The 20,816-nt window shown below is 46.8% G+C and overlaps 1 protein-coding gene and 1 long non-coding RNA gene across 4 annotated transcripts in view; one reads left to right on the top strand and one right to left on the bottom strand.

Moving 5' to 3' along the window:
• Positions 1 to 11,114, bottom strand: part of WASF2 (WASP family member 2) — a 74,772-nt gene extending 63,658 nt beyond the window's left edge. Inside the window, exon 1 of one of the 3 annotated variants that reach the window (XM_028114001.2) lies at positions 10,926 to 11,114. The gene's annotated coding sequence lies outside the window, so the exon portion shown is untranslated. Of the gene's footprint in view, positions 1 to 10,407; positions 10,595 to 10,925 lie in introns of those variants that run through there. The other 2 variants (XM_028114003.2, XM_028114002.2) reach the window with 2 other exon arrangements.
• A 438-nt stretch (positions 11,115 to 11,552) lies between these two features.
• Positions 11,553 to 19,725, top strand: LOC114217204 (uncharacterized). Its single transcript, XR_003610924.2, has 4 exons — positions 11,553 to 11,642; positions 12,041 to 12,177; positions 18,917 to 19,223; positions 19,576 to 19,725. It is a non-coding gene; the product is annotated as an uncharacterized LOC114217204 (long non-coding RNA).
• Positions 19,726 to 20,816: the final 1,091 nt, after the last annotated feature.

Genomic DNA, 20,816 nt, shown 5'->3' with positions numbered 1-20,816 from the left:
CACATGTGTTTACACTTGTCAAAACTCATCTGATTGGGGCGCCTGGGTGGCTCAGTTGGTTAAGCGACTGCCTTCGGCTCAGGTCATGATCCTGGAGTCCTGGGATCGAGTCCCACATCGGGCTTCCTGCTCAGCAAGGAGTCTGCTTCTCCCTCTGACCCTCTTCCCTCTCGTGCTTTCTATCTCTCATTCTCTCTCTCTCTCAAATAAATAAATAAAATCTTTAAAAAAAAAAACTCACCTGATTATATACTTGCATTTCTGTCCATTTCACAGTATGTAAACTGTACCATTAAAAAATCCGACTAGGGCACCTGGGTGGCTTAGCTGGCTAAGCGACTGCCTTGAGCTCAGGTCATGATCCCAGGGTCCTGGGATCGAGTCCCACATCAGACTCCCCTGCTCTGCAGGAAGTCTGAGTCTCCCTCTCCCTCTGCCTGCCACTCCCCCTGCTTGTACTCTCTCTGTCAAATAAATAACAAATAAAATATTTTTAAAAAATTTAAATAATTAAAAATCTGATTAAATTCAAAAAAAAGAAAAAAACCTCACTAAAAATAAAGGACAGGGGCCCCTGGGTGGCTCAGTTGGTTAAGCATATGACTCTTATTTCAGCTCAGGTCATGATCTCAGAGTACTGGGATCAAGTCCTGTTGGGGCTCTGTGCTCATTGCGGAGCCTGCTTCTCCCTCTGCCCCTCCCCCACTCTGTGCGCACTCTCTCTCTCTGCTCTCTCTCAAATAAATAAATACAATCTTTCAGGGGTGCCTGGGTGGCTCAGTCGTTAAGCATCTGCCTTCGGCTCAGGTCATAATCTCAGGGTCCTGGGAAGGAACCCTGCATTGGGCTCCCTGCTTAGCGGGAGTCGGCTTCTCCCTCTCCCAGTCCCCCTAGTTGTGTTCCTGCTCTCTCTCTCTGTCAAATAAATAAATAAAATCTTTTAAAAAAATAACAAATAAAATAAAATCTTTCAAAAAAATTAAAAATACGGACGCCTGCGTGGCGCAGTGGGTTAAACGTCTGCCTTTGGCTCAGGTCATGATCCTGGGGTCCTGGGACCAAGTCCCACATTGGGCTCCCTACTCAGCCTGCTTCTCCCTCTGCCTGCCGCTCCCCCTACTTGTATGCTCCCCCTGCTTGTGTGCAGTCTCTCTCACAAATAAATAAATAAAAATAGTTAATTAACTAATTAAAAAAGTAAAAATAAAGGACAGTGGGCTGGGAGGATGGGCAAAATGGGTGAAGGGGAGTGAGAGGTACAGGCTTCTAGTTATGGAATGTATAAGTCACAGGGATGAAAGGTACAATGTAGGTAATAAAGTCAAAGGTATTACAATAGGCCTGTTATGATACTTGTAGTGAGCATTAAGTTATCAAATCATTACATTGTACACTTGAAACTAATGTAACATTGTGTGTCAACTATGCTTCAGATAGATAGATAGATGATAGATAGCTAGAGGCCACAGAGTACAATGAAGGGAGAAAAAAGACAGTGCTCAACTCAAATCTGCAATTATTAGTTGAGTGACTTTAAGGAAGTTACTTAACCTCTCTGAGCTTGTTTACCTATAAAATGTAGCTACTAACATAATATAAAACTTATCTCAAGTGCGGGGGAGTGACTGTAATGGCATATACCAAAGCCGGAGCACCGTGTTTTGCGATTTTTCACTGCAAATGAATGCTAAAGGAGTTTTAAAAGTAAAAAGGGGCAAAATTGTTCTACTTCTCACAATTCCACTAATGACTCTGGTATCAGGAATACTATTCTTTAAAGACTATCAATATTCTACAAAGGGAAATTTAGAGTTCCCAATTGTGAACGGCAAGGAACATTCATGGGCATGACCTAAGACCTCCTTCTACACAGTTAAACACAATTTCTCAAGATATGATTTAAGAGAAAGTTTTTTAGGGGCACCTGGGTGGCTCAGTTGGTTAAGTGTCTGCCTTCGGCTCAGGTCATGATCTCGGGGTCCTGTGATCGAGTCCCACATGGGGCTCCCTGCTCAGTGGGGAGCCTGCTTCTCCCTCTGCCCCTCTTCCCACTCGTGCGCTCTCTCTCTCTCTCTCTCTCTCTCTCTCTCAAAAATAAATAAATAATTTTTTTAAAAAGAGAAAGCTTTTTTATTTTTTTATTTTTAAAGATTTTATTTATTTATCTGACAGAGAGAGAGAGAGCGAGCACAAGCAGGGGGAATGGCAGGCAGAGGGAGAGAGAAGCAGGCTCCCCACTGAGCAGGGAGCCCCATGTGGGACTTGATCCCAGGACCCCGGGATCATGACCCGAGCTGAAGGCAGTTGCTTAACCAAGTGAGCCACCCAAGCACCCAAGAGAAAGCTTTTTAGACTGCTTTTTAGTACTCAGGGGAGAAAAAGGTCTCACTTTTGAATACTTGAGAGTAAAAGAATTGTTATTTTACTATGTCACTTACATAATTTAAGTATCCCCGTAAGCCACATCATATATATGTATTTATATATGTATGTGTGCATATACAGACACATATTCACTCAAATTGGAACTAAGCTGAACCACTGCTTCTTTTCAAAAGGGCTTCTGTATTCTAAAAATAAGAAACATACTTCTGTTCAACTGGAATTAATCTTACAACTAAGAGAGTATGCCTCAGACTCCCATATTTTACCAGAAAAGAAAAACAGCTTGAAAAGTAATATTACAGGCAAAGTTTAATAGCCTCTCCCATCAATCTCAAATTATTTTTCTTTATTGGTGTGTGGAAATCATGAAGAGCAAATTTTTCTGAGATATTTCTATATCTGAACATTATTTCCTCTGCAAGCATTCAACAATTCTTGTTTCTATTCTTCTCTTTTCTAATTCAATTCTGTTTGGTTTCTAAGTTAAGAAGTGTGTTTCATTTGCATAAATGGTAACTATTCTGAGATACCATTCATAACTATACATTTGAATTCTCCAGAGTACCATTCACAACTTCAAATGGAAGAGGAAAAAACTCATTCAACATCACTTTAATGGTGACTAAGACATGAATGATTATAATGTTATATTGTGGAGGATTGGTCAAAGGAGAGTGAAGTCCCCAAATGTTACTACTAACTTGTAATCACTTTATGAATGCCCCAAGGGACCAAGAACCATTGCCTTAACCAATCTACCTATGACAAAAAAATACTGAGCTCGGAAAAACATGTCCATTAACTTAACATAATTTTTTTAGAGTTATAAAGTATCTATGCAGGGCCATCAAAAATTATCAAAGAAGAATCCTGACAAGTCCTGGCAAGTCTTCTATAAAACCAACGCTGACTTTTCTCTATGCGTTAAACTTTTCAGCTGTGAGCTTTTCTGAGAAAATCTTTTATGCAAGGTAGTAATAGTCTAGTTCTTTACTCCACTAATCAGCGGTAGAAACTAAATTTACATAGATCTGTATAAATAATTCAGCTCTCTATCTGTACTGCTCGAATATATTTATTTTTTTTTAAGATTTTATTTATTTATTTGACAGAAAGAGGGAGACATCGAGAGGGAACACAAGCAGAGGGAGTAAGAGGGAGAGTCCCACTGAGCAGGGAACCCGATGCGGGGCTCGATACCAGAACCCTGGGATCACAACCCGAGCCGAAGGCAGATGCTTAACGACTAAGCCACCCATGCTCCCCTGCTCTAACATATTTAAACCAAATAAAATAAAATTTGAACAGAAAATGAAAATAATGGGGCTATTTTAAGGCTGTCACTTCCAGGTTTCCCTCATTTTTTTTTTAAGATTTTATTTATTTATTTGAGAGAGAGTGAGGGAGCTACCCAGGTGCCTCTGAAGATTTTATTTATTTGTCAGAGAGAAAGAGAGATAGAGAGAGCACGAGCAGGGGGAGCAGCAGGCGAAGGTAGAAGCAGTCTCCCCGCTGAGCAAGGAGCCCCATGAGGATGCTGGACTCAATCCCAGGACCCTGGGATCACGACCTGAGCCAAAGGCGTGGAGCCACCCAGGCATACCCTCATTTTTCTTTCTTATCCAAAAGTCATAAACAAGAGATTGTATAACCAGAAAGAAGGAATAAAAGGAGAGTGTATACCTAAGAACATCTACATTTACTTCCCTCTATGATTCCACCACCCCTATCCTCTATATAGTAGTTCTCAACAGGGGGCAACTGTGCCCCCTTGGAGATGTTTCACAATATCTGGAGACATTTTTGGTTGTCAGAGCTACTGAGAAGAGGGTACTAATGGGTAGTGAGTAAAGACCAGAGATGCTGCTAAACATCCCACAACGCACAAGACAGCCCTCCATAATGACAGATTATCCCCCCAAAATGTCAATAGTGTCAAGGTTGAGAAACCCTTAAGAAAGACCTACCTCTCAGAAGACAATAAATGTTTGCTGATCTGAACTGTAAAGACCATGAATTGGAAGAAAAGCAAAACCTACAAGAATGAAGTAGAAGACAGAGGTCATGGTTTAAGCATTATTAGCATCTACTAAGCCTTTACTGTGTGTTGAGCACCAGTCATAACAAAAATGAACAATTCAGTTCTGCTCTTAAGGAGCTCATGGTCAGGCAGGGAGAAGAATTTTGCAATTTGTCTAGTATCAGATTTGACAATCTGATAAATATTTTAACAAAGGAGAAAACAAGGGCACCTGGGTGGCTCAGTCGGTTAAGTGTCTGCCTTTGGCTCAGGTCATGATCCAGGATCCTGGGACCAAGCCCAGAGTCGGAGTGGGGCTCCCTGCCCACTCAGTGGGGAGTCTGCTTCTCCCTCTCGCCCCTCCCCCTGCTCAAGCTCTGTCTCTCAAATAAATAAAATCTTAAAAAAAAAGAGAGAGAGAGAAAACATACAAAGGAGTCACTCAATTTTTCCTGGGAAGGCTTCATGGAAGAGATGACATCTTAGCTCAGTTCAGAAGAGTAGGAAGTGTCTTATTTCATAGCTTATAAGCCTCTTTCCAAAACAAAGAACCATTCATTTCTTCAGTCAACAAAAAGTTACAGAACACCAATTATGTTCCATACATTGTGTTGTGTGTTGGAGACACATTCAAACTAAACCTTCCATTTTACCCCTTGGCATCACTGGTGCCCAGCAGCCCCCCTCTCTCACCCAAATCTCAAACAATTATTGCATTTTGTACCTATTCCCAATTTAGCAACTGTCACCCTAATCAGTCTTACTAAGTAAAACCACTATCCCAGAAATAAAACTTTCAGTTGCCTGTAGACACAGACTCTGTCTAATCCTGCCCAAGTCGCAAAATCATGGCAGAGTAACTAACTAGCAATGAACTGACTATGGGTCCAGATCTACCAACTGTGTCAGTATCTTGGAAAGCCCTTTTGCTGGGGTACTTGGGTAGCTCAGTTGGTTAAATATCCGACTGCTGATTTCGGCTCAGGTCATGATCTCAGGGTCGTGAGATCAAGCCCTGCATTGGGCTCTCCACTGGGCATGGAGCCTGCTTACGATTCTCTTTCTCTACCCCCTCCTGCCCCCACCATCTCTTAAAAAAAAAAAAAAAAAAGCTATTTACTTTATGAAAAACTCTGGGTCCTCTTCCACCCTACCTAACGCATGCCAGGACCAGCAGCAAAGTAACCAACATATAGGGGCACCTGGGTGGCTCAGTTGGTTAAAGCATCTGACTCAGTTTTGGCTCAGGTCATGATCTCAGGACTGTGGGATCAAGCCCTGTGTGCCAGTGTGGGGTCTGCTTGTTTCTCTCCCTCTGCTGCTCCCCCCCCCCACTTTCTCTCTCTCTAAAATAATAAATAAAATCTAAAAAGAAAAAAGAAAACAGTAACCAACATATATTTATTGAGCACCTACAATATGCTTATGTCAATGGTTCTCAACCCGAGCTGTGTAGTGACATCAGAGCTCCCAACCCAGATATGAATTTTTAAATTTTATTTATTTATTTGATAGAGAGAGACACAGCGAGAGAGGGAACACAAGCAGGGGGAGAGGGAGAAGCAGGCTTCCCACAGAGCTGGGAGCCCGATGAGGGGCTCGATCCCAGGCCCCTGGGATCATGACCTGAGCCAAAGGCAGACGCTTAACGACTGAGCCACCAAGGCGCCCCCAGATATGAATATGTCTTAATGGTAAATTCTAATGCAAGACAAGTTTGATGCATTACAGAATACAAAAGAAGTACAAGACACAGTTCCTGTCTTGAAGAGCTTATCCACAGTCACAACAGAGTACCTTGGAAAAGGATGTTAGTCCACCAACTGTAGTTCTTTTGCAATTCTATCAGTGCTTATAAAATAGAAGAAACTTGGGTAGTCTGGATAAGAATTGCTCCTATCACCTAGTCCAGTCATACACCAAATCCACCTGCAACTCCTGATATGCTGTTCTATCTCCCAGACAGTAAAAGTACCATTTGCAGGAACTATGGAGACACCCCAAGTAGGAGGATGAATTTGAGGCCCACAAATCAGGAGGCTACGGGGTATCCTGAAGGCCAGAATCTCTCAAATTCATGCTGTCATGAGGCTTTTTTTTTTTTTTAAGATTTCTATTACTTGTCAGAGAGAGAGAGAGAGAGAGAGAGAGAGCGAGCGAGCACAAGCAGAGGGAGGGGCAGAGGGAGAAGCAGCCTTCCCCGTGAACAAGGAGCCCAATGTGGGACTCTATCCCAGGATCCTGGGATCATGACCCAAGCCGAAGGCAGACGCTCAACCAAGGTTTCCCATGGGACCTCTTTTAAAGAGAAGAAATAATTCTTTCACCTCCAACACCACCAGTCTACCTCACTCTATAGCTGAAGTGCCCAAGAAGAGTAAAGAACACAGTTTTTTTAATTTGCTCCTCGAGGACCTGGCCATTTAAAGAAATTACCCAAATTCATAAAGCTGGTAAATTCAAATTTCTCATATAACATACACTTAAAATAAAAATACTCTAAATTAAATATATTTTAGTAAACTCCTTACCAAGATATTCAAACTGTGGAAACTTCAAAAATTAAAAATAAAAAATATTGTTAAGTAAACTCTACCCCCAAAATGGGGCTTGAACTCACACTCTCAAGATCAAGCATCACATGCTCTACTGACTGAGCCAGCTAGGCGTCCCAAAATTAAAAACTTTTCAGTTGGTAGAGGATGCAACTCTTGATCTTGGGGTTGTGAATTCAAGCCCCACATTGGGCACAGAGCTTACTTTAAAATAAATAAATAAATAAATATTTTTTCAACCTAAATCCTACCCAGCAGTGATGATGACCTCATACTAAAGACCACCCTGAAGACAGAATGAGCTTTAATATCTGCAAACAAATCTACAGATCCTCACCTGATTAGTCTTTCTCTGAATTATACAGAAAAAGGTATAATTTTTTTTTTAAGATTTTATTTATTTATTTGACAGAGATACAGCGAGAGAGGGAACACAAGCAGGGGGAGTGGGAGAGGGAGAAGCAGGCTTCCCGCCAAGCAGGGAGCCCGATGCGGGGCTCGATCCGAGGACCCGGGGATCATGACCCAAGCCAAAGGCAGAGGCTTAACGACTAAGCCACCCACGTGCCCCAAAGGTATAATTCTCTTAATTGTTACACAAAAACTGGTGAGCACAAGACCCTATAAATTACTTTTTTAAAAAGATGTGTGGGAAAAAATAAAAATAAAAATAAATTAAAATTAAAATTAAAATTAAAAAGAAGGGTAGGGTGCCATTCAAAGATCTAAAAAAGGGAAGAAGGAGGGTATTAAAAGGTAAATTTGAGGGACGCCTGGGTGGCTCAGTTGTTAAGTGTCTGCCTTCGGCTCAGGTCATGATCCCAGGGTCCTGGGATGGAGCCCCGCATCGGACGTCCTGTTCAGCAGGAAGCCTGCTTCTCCCTCTCCCCCTGCTTGTGTTCCCTCTCTCTGTCAAATAAATAAATAAAATCTTAAAAAAAAAAAAAAGTAAATTTGGGTACTTAAAAGAAAAATGTACATTGGCACGTATTAATTATAATAAGACAATTACGTGAAAGCAGCACATGAACAAAAAGTGTCTTCCATGTACTACTGTTTTTAGGACCCACAGCTTTGAAATTAGTTTGGTTTACAATATTTTTCCTTGTAATTGTCCTTGTCATCATATAACTTTTATCCAAACTTATATGGACTCATATAAGTTTTACCCATTTATCCACAATCCCTTAACTTCAATTCCAAAATCTAAAAGGCTGTAAAAATAAGTTTTTCATTATTCATTTGGTAGCAAAACGCAACATGAAATGACATGAAGCTATTTATAGTATTCACTTATACCAGTTGGTGCGAACATTTACTATAGAAATGGTAATGTGTTTGATTACAAGGTGCTGCCCCTCACCTCTCCGGGATGTTACATAACACACAGTACATGTACCATATTCCTTTTCTAAAATCCCAAAAGTTCTATATTCAAAAAACATCTGGTCCCAAGAACTGATGTGCTGTGTTTTTGTTTTTTTTTTTTTGGCCCCAAGGTACTATGGACTGGTATGCTAATTAAGTCTGTCTTATACAGAAAATATAACTAATAAAGAGAATGAAGGTAGATCTTCAGATAAAATAAATTCAATGCCTTAACAACTATTCACACATACACAATCCTGTAAAACGAAGCATTAAAAACTTTTAACAAATGTCAAAACTCAAACACACCATTATGTGTTTTTTCAAGTGATGGTGGTATCTGCATCATCCAGTATCTAGATCAATTCTTCTTAGGTTGAAATTCACTAACTTATATCACAGTTAAGATAGGCCAAAGACTGCAACTGGCAATTAAGTTGAGAAAAAGAATCATCCACTGGTAAATAACAAACTCAGTAAAATGTTCTGATTTTTAAGAAATTTATCTCAGAGGGCTGCATATCTAAAATCATCATTCTAGGGATGCCTGGGTGGCTCAGTCGGTTAAGCCTCAGCCTTGGGCTCGGGTCATGAGCTCAGGGTCCTGGAATGGAGTCCCGAGTCCCGCATCAGGCTCCTTGCTCAGCAGGGAGAGCCTGCTGCTCCCTCTGTTTGTGCTCTATCTCAAATAAATAAATAAAGATTAAAAATAAATAAAAAATAAAGGTATTATTCTAGAATACAATTTCTCAACTTTGAACAAATTACAATTGACTTTTTCTGTGAAAGTAGGGCCTCGGACAGGGACAGCAACAGGAACAGCTCTTAAAGATATTTGACCTGGAGGAAGAGTTTCACAGTTCTTTCCTTCCTTCCTCCTTCAGTTGCTGCTTTTCTGGTTTTAGAATTTCAAACAAAGAAATACATATTGGCTCCACTGCTAAGAAACGCCCTCTTTCTCAGCAACTTCCTCTTCCAATTTTCTTCCCTACCATTGACATATGAGAACAATACACACTGCAGGTCCTACCATTTTGATTAACCAAAAGCTGAGGCTTGGAAAAATCAAGGGCTACAATTTATTGTATCCAACTACTAGTCTCGGACTCCAGGACCACAATCTTCACTCATCTACAAGTCAGATAACAGGGAACACAAAGAAAGGAAGGAACATTATACTTCATCAGAGGCAGGATACTGAAACTTTCGTTCCAGGAATCCAAAGAAATTTGAACAAGTGGGAAATTTCTCTTGTCCCAAGAAAATTTAGCCTTCTTAGGGAGGAGAAAAAGTTACTGGGCTGGCACCCCTCTGAACTAAGAGTCAAGTCTATACACCAACAGTTGGTGAACTTCTACAAGTCACCCAGTCAGAATTCAAACTGAGTTCTTTGAGGTTCTGACATACTTCAAAGTAACTTTTACCATTTAGAAATGGTCCTTTCCAAGTCACAGACTGAAGAAAGGGAATGCACTTATAATTAGCCATCCAGAGATCAAGGTCCAGCCTGTCTCCATGCCAGAGGTCAATGCAAGTGTCTGGGACCAGACCCTTCCCCCCGTTTGTGACAAAGCAAACTTCTTTTCAGTGGACAATGACTCCCCCCTTGTCTAGTGATTCTCAAAGGAAACCACCTTACGGTTGTTAAGCTCTGTACCTCACCGTGTGACCTTGGACAAGTTACTTAATTTCTCTGAAACTCAAGTTTCCTTATGTGTAAATTCCCAACAGCGGCTGTAAAAATTAAGTAAGAACATAAGCCTAAATAAGGGCTGGCACATAGTAGGAGCACCATAAATGCTCCCCCTCCTACTCCTAACCCTCCTGAATTCTTTCGGGCCTAAATTTCAATCATTGCCCCAAGAGGTTCCAAGGATGTTTTCCTCTCCTCTGATGCTATGGAGCACCAGTATATAAAACTTTGCCATCTCAGAGGCTCTAGGATCCTGGAGGACCAAGACAACCGCAGTCCACCTCATCATAGTCTGGGATCCACCCAGCCTTCATGGAACTTTAGCCAACTCTAGCCCTGCAGAACCATCCCGTACCCATATATTACATACATACACACACACGTACGTGCACACAGTCCTCTCGGCCACTCCTCAACTTAGCAGGCCAGGGATCTCAAAGAGCACTACAATTCCTTCATGGCCGAGAGATGGAAATTGAAGCTCCGCCTGGAGAAGAACTTGCCCAAGGCCTCCGAGAATATCTGAGATCCAACTCATGTACAACTGCCTGCAAAGCCTTCGTTTTACAAATAGGGAAACGAGGCCCAGAAAGGGAAGTGACTTGCCCAAGGTCACACAGCGAGTGAGTGGCAGCGCCAGGTCAGGTTGGGGGCACTTTCGCAGCCTCACAGATTCGCCGGCCCCTCCAAGTCTCCGAGGGGATCTCCAGGACACCTCCTCCTCCCTGGGGAGGGGAGTGTAGAGTAAGAGGCCACCCCGCGCTGACCGCTCGACCGGGCACTGCCCATCCGCCGCAGGAGGCGCGCCACCCACTCCCCCGGGACCCCGCGAGGCTCCGGGCGTGGAGGCGCGGTCGGGCCGGCGCCTCACGGTGGGGCCCGCCCGCGGGGACTTGTTGCTCACCTGGTCTCGCACGGTCGCCCTCAGCGACAGATGGGCCGGCCAACCGCCCTTCCCCAGACGGGGCCTGTTCCCGCGGGCCGCCTCCGGGGATGCCACACAGCCAGACCCCCCTCAGCGCGCTACGCCCCCAGCCGCGTTCACCCGGCCCGCGTCCGCCATTACGCGATTTCCCTCCCTGGGACGCAGCCACACCCCGCCAACGGCCCTGATTGGCTCTCTGCCCCACCCTCCTGGGGCTTTCGGGCATCCCATTGGCCTGAGTGGAGTGCCAGTTAAATAGCTACGCAAAAGACGTACTCAAGGATACCGACTGGGGAGCTCCACCCGAGGTACTTCCGCAATCGGAGTAAACAGCGGGAGGGCAAACCAAGTGAAGTGGGGGTGGAGATTAAACTGAATCAACGCCTGAATTCAAGGTAGGAAAATCCCACCTAAGAAAGTGTAAAAACTCGTACAAAGTGTATTCAAAGATGAATTTTTCTTGTTAGAGTTCAAAGAACCAGGATTTTTGGTGGAAGGAAGGGGCCAAAACCATGAACTTGCTATGGACACCCCTCAAGTTGCAGGTAGTTTTGCCTCTCCTCTCCGGGTCTCGGGCCCGACCGAAAGTAGGGTGGGGAGAGTGAGTCATCGGCTCCAGTCAGCCGCTAAATGATTCTTCCGGGGCGAGGTCTGGGGTCCTGGGACTGGGAGCTGGTTCTGACAGGCCAGGGTCAGGTGAGCCGAGACCGTGGTCAGCCGCCCCCTAATTCTGCGACCTCAGACGACTTCCTGAACTTATCTGGGTCTCAGTTTTGTCCTTCTGCAGAATAGGACCAGTCATGTCTGCCTTATGTCCTGGCGCGTTTGTTGAGGCTGCATGCCTGAGTTGGGTATATGTGCGTCTTGTCGATTATAAAAGGCTGCAGCTGGATACCATATGACAGATTCACAAGTTAGCGAAAATCTCTCATTTAGTTCTCTAGATAAACTCTGTAAGGCGGATATTGTCCTCGTTTTGCAGGAGAGAAAATTGAAAACTCCAGGACTTACCCTGGGTCACCCAGGGAATTTGAAACAACCCTAGGACTCAAACTTCTATCTTTTGTCTTCCATTTCTGTATTTCTCCTTCCAGGCCTGGTGTCCCCTGAGAAAGACGTTCCTCCACCAACCCTTTAGCATTCCAGGGAGTGTCTCGAGAGTGCCAGGCCAGTTCCCCTCTCTCTGGTCACCATAGGCCCCAGATGTTTCTAGGGTCCTAGGAATCAGGAGGTGAGTAGGGGATGACAGGTGGGTCAGCAACCCAGACAGAATCCTAAACAAGGACAGAGAGGGGGCAGTGACACCATTGTGGGCCCTCAGCAGGGCAGCCTCTATGCCAAGACTTAAATCCAGGTCTGTCTGCTCTCAGAACAGGGCTCTTTTCATTGCAGGATTGTTTTTCCCAGAAGGGCTGCCTTGGCTGTAATTCCTAGTCCTTTCCCTCTCTGGAAAGGAAGGAGGCCAAGATGGGAGTGGGAGGGGGAGCAGCCTAAGACTTTAGAAGGGTAGAGACCACCAAGTGCGTGGTGCTGAAAGAGCCTCAGTGCTGGCTGAGTCCGTGACCTCCAGGCTCAAACTGGGACGTGTGGTCTGACAACCAATGACTATTTAAATTGTGACTGTGGCCATTGGGTGCTGCGAGGCAGCAGGTGCTGTGCAGAAGTCGGTGGCTTTGGGTCAGCCTGACCTGAAATTGAATCCAAGCTCCACCACTTTCTAGCTCTCTGAGCCTCACCTGTGTCTTCTCTAAAATGGGGACAGGGGCGCCTGGGTGGCTCAGTCAGTTAAGCGTCTGCCTTTGGCTCAGGTCATGATTCCAGAGTCCTGGGATCAAGCCCCACATCCGGCTCCCTGCTCAGTGGGAAGCCTGCTTCTCCCTCTCCCACTCCCTCTGCTTGTGTCCCCTCTCTCTCTCTCTCTGTCAAATAAATAAACAAGATCTTTAAAAAAAATCAAAAATTAAATGGGGACAACAGGGCAGTTGGGAGGATTCAGTGAGTTAATTGTGGAATGAATGACTCATGTGAGCAAAGTACCTGGTAGCTATCTATTCATTCATGGATTCATCTATTCAATAAAAAAATTATTAAGCACCAGGGCGCGTGGCTGGCTCAGTCAGTAGAACATATGACTCGATCTCACAGTCAGTGAGTTCGAGACCCATGTTGGGTGTAGGGTTTACTTAGAAAAAAAAAAAAAAAAATTAAGGACTGACTATGGATAGGCAGCCTGCCAGTGGTGCAGTACAGTGGTGGGCAAAACAGACAGACCCACATGGAGCTTAGAGTTTAGCGAGGAAGTAAGTCATAAAACAAATGACCAGACAAAAGAGAGTTAGAAACTATGATAGTGAACAAGAAGGCAAAGTACAAGGTGTTTATTATGAGAGTGAATGTCAGGATGGGGTGGGGCCAGAGGAGGCTCCCTGAAGAGGTGATATCTCGGGGTGAGTTGGTGAATGGGGGTTAACTAGGCAGCAGGTGTTTGGAAGAAGTGTTGCAGGCCAAGAGAAAGGGTGTGGAAGGCATTCAGGCCAATTGGGATAGGTGGCAATGGAGAGGGAGGGCAGAGCTCATGCGGGGGCCTAAACAAATGAGGTGTTAACAGGGGAGGGAACCTGGCTTTGAAAGTGGGGCTCATTTCCAAGGGTCTGTGTACTTTTCTGGTAGGCCCTGAATGCAAGCTTTGAGGCCAGCCAGGGTTTGAATCCTCACTCTGCCATCTCACCTCGGACTGTTGTGACCTTGACCCGTCACCACACCTCTCTATGCCTCATCTCCTAAGAAATGGGGATAATGATAAAGTGTCATAGGGTGGGGGTGAGGATTCAATGTGGAACATGTCTAAAGTGTTCTGGCACATGGAAGGCACTCCATAAAAGGTGCTCGGTCTTCCCAGCATGGAGGGAAGTGAGCCTGAGGCAGCAGATCTATCAGATAAGTTTGGGAGAGAGCTGATGCAAGCGTCTATACACTGGGCAAGTTGTCGTCTGACCTTAATTATTTCGGAAGACCCTGAAGCCAGGCAAGCCTGGATTCAAATCACAGCTACAGCACTTCCTAGCAGTGTGACCTTGAGCAAGTGACTTCACCTCTCTGAGCCTCAGTTTCCTTATCCATAAAACGGGAATCATAATTGTTTTTATCTTCCAGAACTGTGAAAGTTAAATGAGATAATAGATGCAAAGCACTTAGCACAGTGATTGGCACACAGTAAGCAGCTGTTGAATGTTAACTTTAATAGTATTGTCATTGACTCTAACAGTAACTTCACTGGTAATTTAATAATAATTATTATTGTCAATATCCGCATTACCACCTGTCCTAGGTAAGACTGGAGCTTTGCTTGAAGGTTGTCTGGCAACAGGAGCCATAGTTTCTCCTTTTATGGACATGGACAAGATGCTCTCTGAGGGGATGGTGCCGAACACTTTAATATTGATATTAATAAGCACTAACACTGAGCATTTCCTATGTGTCAAACACATGCTAAGTGCTGTCCATGCATTAACTCATAAATCCTCTTAGTAGTCCTATGAGTGATGTCCTGTCATTACCATCATTTTACAAATGAGACAAAGGAAGCATGAAGAGGTTAAATGACTTGCCCAAGGCCACCCAGTCAGCAAGCAGCACAGCTGGAATTCGAACCCAGCCTCTGAACATGAGTGGACTTAATGCTTTTGAGGGTAAGCCCTCCTTCTTCTACCCAAGCAGTTATAGTTATCACCTGGTGGGATGAAATTATCCACTGCCGGTAGCCGAGTCCCAGGCTCTGAAGACCAAACCCGTCTCTTTCCCACCAATTCTGAAAAGTAACCCTTGCCTGTTTGTTCCCTGCCCTGCGAGGCAGATTAGAGCAGGGAACAGACCCTCTTCCTCTGCAAGGGAAAGCAAAAAGACATTTAGAGTCACCAGAACTGGGTTTGAGTCCCAACAGTCTTGGCCAAGTCACACCCCCTGTCTAAGCCTCAGTTTCCTTGTCTATGAAATAGGGATGATAGCAGCTCTGCCTACAGGGCTGTTGTGAGGAGCAGAAAAAATAAGGCCTGCATAAACTATGAAGTGCTGTCAGCACAGGAGGGCCTCTCATTGTTGCTATGGGGATGGCAAACACCCTGGGGAAAGCAGCCTAAACCAGTATAGCCGGCAAAATTGACATCTCCAGAAAAAGTCTTGGGTTTGAGTCCAGGATCTGCCTGTTACCCCCTGTGTGACCTTAAGCAAGTTATAAAACCTCAGTTTTCTCCTCTATAAAATGGAGTGAATAATACTGGTCTTGAGCTGGGGTGAATAACGCATTGAGGGAATGCATAAAAAGCCATGAACCAATTCCCGGTACAGAGCTGGCAGAGCACAGTGTGTTAAGGGATTCTAGGGGAAGAAACAAAGCACAGGGACCATGAAGAATCACAGTGACCCCTCTTCACCACCCCTGGTTGAGGGGAAGGGGATGGAGACCACTGTGTTTAGAGCCCAGAATAGTCTGCAGCCTCTACCCTACCTCTAGCATCCTCAGCTCTTGCTGGGTCCACTGCCTCTCTCTCTCTCTCTCTCTCTCTCTCTCTCTCTCTCTCTTTCTCTCCCCCTCTCCCTCCCCCTCCCTCCCCCCCTCCCTCTCGTCAAACAAGTTCTTCTCCACTGAGCAATCCCAGGGGGCCCTGAACCTCGGTTCCAGCCAAGCTCGCAGGCTTTCCCCGCCTCCACATCCTTAATCCACAGCCTTTGCATTTGCCATTCCTTCCACCTGGAATGCTCTCTCCTCCCGGAGCGCCTGTGATGGGGAAAGGGGGGTGCCTGAGGGAAAGGATCTGGAATGATGCTCCCCTACCTCCTCACTCCCCTCCCCTCCATCTCCCACGCTGCATGCCTGACCTCCCCCCTCCCAGCGTGGGGGGATGAGGCAGCATCAGGAGGGGGAGGACTCCGTGAAGGGCCCTCTATGGGGTTTTTCACCTGCTCAGAAGAGGGAGACAGAAATGAAAGCTCTAGAAAAACGCGTGCTGCTCTGCTCCGGAGGCCCCAGCTCTGGAAAGCCTCCCTGCCTTCCCACTGGGGCAACTTCTCTTCCTCCCCCTCATCCTGCAGGCAGGTGCCACAGTCAAGGAACATGGGTGGGCGGCAGGCCAGAGAGACGTGGGTTCAAATCCCATTCTTGGGCGCCTGGGTGGCTCAGTTGGTTAAGCGACTGCCTTCGGCTCAGGTCATGATCCTGGAGTCGCGGGATCGAGTCCCACATCGGGCTCCCTGCTCGGCAGGGAGTCTGCTTCTCCCTCTGACCCTCTTCCCTCTCGTGCTCTCTATCTCTCATTCTCTCTCTCTCAAATAAATAAATAAAATCTTTAAAAAAAAAAAAGAACAAATCCCATTCCTGTCCCCTATCCAGTAAATGGCCTTAGCAAGAACATTGGGCCCCCACACACCTCATTTCTTGTTGTGCCCTTTTAGGACACAACAGCCCTGCCTCTCAGGCTGCTGTGAGGGCTAGGTGGGGTGCCAGATGGAAGTGCCTGGCACACCCGAGGTACTTGGCAATGGAGCAAACACAAGCGCCCGTGCGTGCCCAACACAGCTCTCAGCACCTTGCAGATATTAGCCCGTTGAATTCCCCGTAAGGTGGGTACCTTTACTCTCCCCTTTTGACAGATGAGGAAACGGGCACAGAGAGATGAGATACCTTGTCCAAGGTCACACAGCCAGTAAGAGGCAGAGCTTCATCTCCGTTCTTACCCACCACACTACGGTGTGCTCAGTACCGGTTGTCAGGAGTATTGTTGCTGTGATCTGTTTTTATCTGCACTGACTCTATGCCCCCAGTGAGTACATGTTATTCTTCTCCCACATTCAAAATCTTGCCTGAATTTTCCCTCCTTCGTGACATCTTCCAGGCTGTTCATTTAAAGAGCATATATTGCTCTCTCCTCTGGCCAGGCCAATGCAGGGCACTAGGGACCAGTGATCCATCCACTGAGTCTCTGTTTTTCAGCAGCTCCCAATCTGGTGAGGGAGAAAATACATACATAAAAAAAATTTTTTTTAAGATTTTTAAAATTTATGTATTTGAGCCCCTACATACATAAAAATTACAATAAAAGAGGGAGGGGCACCTGGGTGGCTCAGTCGTTGAGCATCTGCCTTCTGCTCAGGTCATGATCCCAGGGTCCTGGGATGGAGCCGCTGTCCAGCTCCTGGCTCAGCGGGGAGCCTGCTTCTCCCTCTGCCTCTCCCCCTGCTCATGCTCTCTCTCTCTCTCTCTCTCTCTCTCTCTCTCTCTCTCTCTCTCTCTGTATCTCTGTGTCTCGAATGAATAAATAAAATCTTTTAAAAAATATACAATAAAAGAGGGAAACACCAATTGCAGCAGGAGCCGTGAGCTCACAAAAGCTTACACTCAACCTAATGCAACTGAGGGACTGCGCAGGTTCATAGAGGATGGGTCATTTGAGTGGGGCCTTGAAGGGTGAGTATGAGTTTCTCAGATAGGGTTATAAAGTAAGAACATAGACTATGACATGTAGGAGGCACCTGGGTGGCTCAGTCGGTTAAGCGTCTGCCTTCAGCTCAGGTCATGATCCCAGGGTCCTGGGATCGAGCCCCGCCTCGGGCTCCTTGCTCAGCGGGGAGCCTGCTTCTCCTTGTCCCTCTGCCTGCCACTCCCCCTGCTTGTGCACTGTCTCTGTCAAATAAATAAAATCTTAAAAAAAAAAAAGAATATGACGGTAGTGCAGACCCTGCAAAGGGGACTGGATAAAAGCTAGAGAATAACATAGCTGGGGTCAGTTCTATGCCAGGACCTGTATGTATATGCTGCAGGTGTAGAGGTGGAAAGATTAACTGGGCCCTGAAGATGCCTCCATACTTGGTGTGGGGGGATAGAAAGCAACAAGTAAGGCAAAAATATCAATATTAAGAAAATTCCAGAAGGCCTTTGAGATTACCAAAAAGAGACCTAACCCTGTCAAGGGGTCAGTGAAGTCTTCTTGGGGGGATAGCTGATGGTTAGGCTGAGCCTCAAAGAGCAGAGCCAGATGATGTCACCTACTGCCACTCCAGCCCATGTATGAATTCAACACAAAAACAATGCTAACTCTAAAATAAGAGTTAGGAACCCTAATAAAGTTCTAATTTTTCTCATGAGTGCTATTTAAATGTTTTTTTTTAATTATCAAACATCAAATTAGTTTTTTATTTTATTTATTCATTTGAGAGAGAGACAGAGACAGAGAGAACACAAGCAGGGGGAGAGGCAGAGGGAGAGGGAGAAGCAGACGCCCTGCTGAGCTGGGAGCCTGACATGGGGCTCCATCCCAGGACCTGGAGATCATGACCTGAGCCGAAGGCAGACGCTTAACCCTCTGAGCCACCCAGGTGCCCCTCAAATTAGTTTTTTAAAATAATATTTTGGGGCACCTGGGTGGCTCAGTCGGTTAAACATCTGCCTTTGGCTCAGGTCATGATCTCAGGGTCCTGGGATCGAGCCCCACCTAGCAGGGGCGGGCTCCCCGCTCAGCGGAGAGTCTGCTTGTCCCCCTGCCCCTCTCCCTCCTCATGTTCTTACTCAAATAAATAAAATAATATTTTAAAAAATAATATATATATATATTTAGTGTCCCTGCTTTGCTGGTACCCTAAACACGTGGTCGCTCTGCTCGTTGGGTAATCTGACAGGGTGACAGGCCAGAGGGAGTCATCCAGGTGAGAGGTGGAGAAGGGTGTGGAAAGCAGAGGGACTTTCACATGCAAAGGCCCAGAGGCAACAGAAAAGATGGCACTTTGGGGAAAAAGGAAATCCTCTAATGCGAGCTGGCAAGTGGGAAGAGGTGGCAATAGAGAATCGGACTGGATTCTCAGGGAGCCAGGGAGGCAGGGTTGGGCTTTAACTGGGATGCACCATAATCCAATGTCCCTCTTGCGAGCTCACTCTGAATGTTTCTAGAGACCTATTTCTGGTTTGAATCCGTTCATTCCAGAGACACTATGTACCTACTACGTTTCAAGCACTGACCCAGGTGCTAGGGCTGCAACAGATAATTAAGGGCTCGGCGGGCAGAGCGAGAGGTGGCAGGGACACCGAGCGCCACCCGACAGTAGGACGGCGGGGTCCGGCTGGACAAAGGCTTGGAGTGTGGAAGCGCGAGCCCTGCAGAAAGAGCCAAGCCCAGTGCTGGACAATGAAGCAGTGAAGTGGGAGATGGCGTGCAGGCTCCTTGCCGTCAAGAGGCCAGTGATTCCTGGAACAGAAGAAGAAAGGAGTGAAAACGGGCGTAGAGGCAATGGGTGAGGGGTGAAAAATCCTCATCTTGTAACCTCCCGAGAAGGCAGCCAAGTGGGCAGAGGGGCAGAGACCCAGCCAACCCCTTCAGCGACCCCCATGCTTTCCCAGCCCTGCTGAACCCCGCAGCCTGTCTCCTCGGGGCTCCAGAAGTCAGGCCAAACCCTGAAGGAGAGCTGAGGCGGGTGAGGAGGGGGTGAGGAGGGGGTAGGGGATAAGCGTCAGCCTCTGCCCAGCAGGGCCTTCCTTCCCAGCTGAGGAGCCAGAGGTTACAGGGAAGGATTAAGGAGTTGGTTGCTTTTTTACCCAAACTGTGGCTGCATCTCTCTCTCTCTCTCTCTTTCTTTTTTTTTAAAGAAGAATGTTCCTGTACACGCACCCGGAGGCTTTTGCAGGAGGCGGCTGTTGGAGAACCCGGAAAACAAGCCAAGAAACAAGAGAGAGGAAGAAGACCACGCCTCGCCTGGCGGATTCCTAATGGCCCAGGAGACCTGAGGCTTTACTGTGGGAGGCTGGGGGGGGGGGAGAGCGGGGGGGGGGGGGGGCGGTGCTGGCTCGGGTGGGAGGGAAGGGCAGGCCGAAGGACAGCCACTTGCTGGTCGGTGACCTTGGGCGGGATGCTGCCTGCTTCCCTCTGGTGAGAATGGGGAGGAGGGGGGCAGGGGCAGGGCTGGCCGGCTGAGGTCACAGGAAGGCCCCTTCCAGCCTGAAACGCGATCTCGGGATGTGGGGCCTGCCAACCTGCAGCGACCCTGGGCCAGCAGAGATGAAAGGCTGCCTGTCCCCAGCTTCCGGACCCCCGAGGCCCCAGTGCCTCAGACTTGAAGGGCAGCAGAGCTGCTGCAGCTGGCTGGAGCCGGTTGCTGGACTCCCCACCCCACCTGATGTCATCCAACCCTCCCTTCCCTGTTTAGCTGGGGACACTCAGGCCCAGAGAGGGCTGCTGACCTACCCGAGGTCACACAGCAAGTTGGAGGCTGAGCCAGGGCTCACCACAAAGTCTTTGGACTCCAAGTCCAGGCCTCATTCCCTTTCCCAGAAACTTGGCTGCCTGGGGGCTTACCCCAGGGAGCTGGAGAGACCCAGGGTTAGGGGAGAGAGTTGGGAGCTGTGTCCTTTGAAGTCAAGACTTAATGTTGACTAAAGTGCTTTTTCTTTTTTTTCTTTTTTTTTTAAGACAAAAAAGAACGTTCAGCCCCCTGCCATGAGCCTGGACTTGCTCTGCCGGCAGGGGAAGGAATGCAGCTCTGGCCGCCGCCGCCCTGGTGGCTAACTGCAGCCTCAGCCCCTGCTGCTGCCACCCCAGTGGGCACGGGGACAAAGGCCTCTTCTCAGGCCTGTCCTCTCCAGCTCCCTGGATCAGTGGGGGCAGAGCATCAACCAGGAGGCTTGGTTACTGACCAGCCGAGTCGCTGTTCCTTTCTGGGCCTTCGTGCCCTTTCTAGAAATTGGGAGCAGAGCATCTGCCTGACCTACCTCTCAGCATTGTGTGGGGGCTCCAAAGAGGTAAAGTCACAGACCAAAATACGGACCTCTCCGCACCTCTTTCAGCCTGAGGCTCTGCCTAATCAGACACCCCTGTGCCTCCCCTGACCCTC

This window comes from Eumetopias jubatus, unplaced genomic scaffold (genome assembly GCF_037043125.1).
Source record: "Eumetopias jubatus isolate StellerSeaLion01/CBP00866 unplaced genomic scaffold, mEumJub1_p1.0 scaffold_4, whole genome shotgun sequence".
NCBI lineage: Eukaryota > Metazoa > Chordata > Mammalia > Carnivora > Otariidae > Eumetopias > Eumetopias jubatus.
The sequence above is the reverse complement of the archived record's forward strand: the minus strand, read 5'-3'. Positions and strand labels throughout refer to the sequence as shown.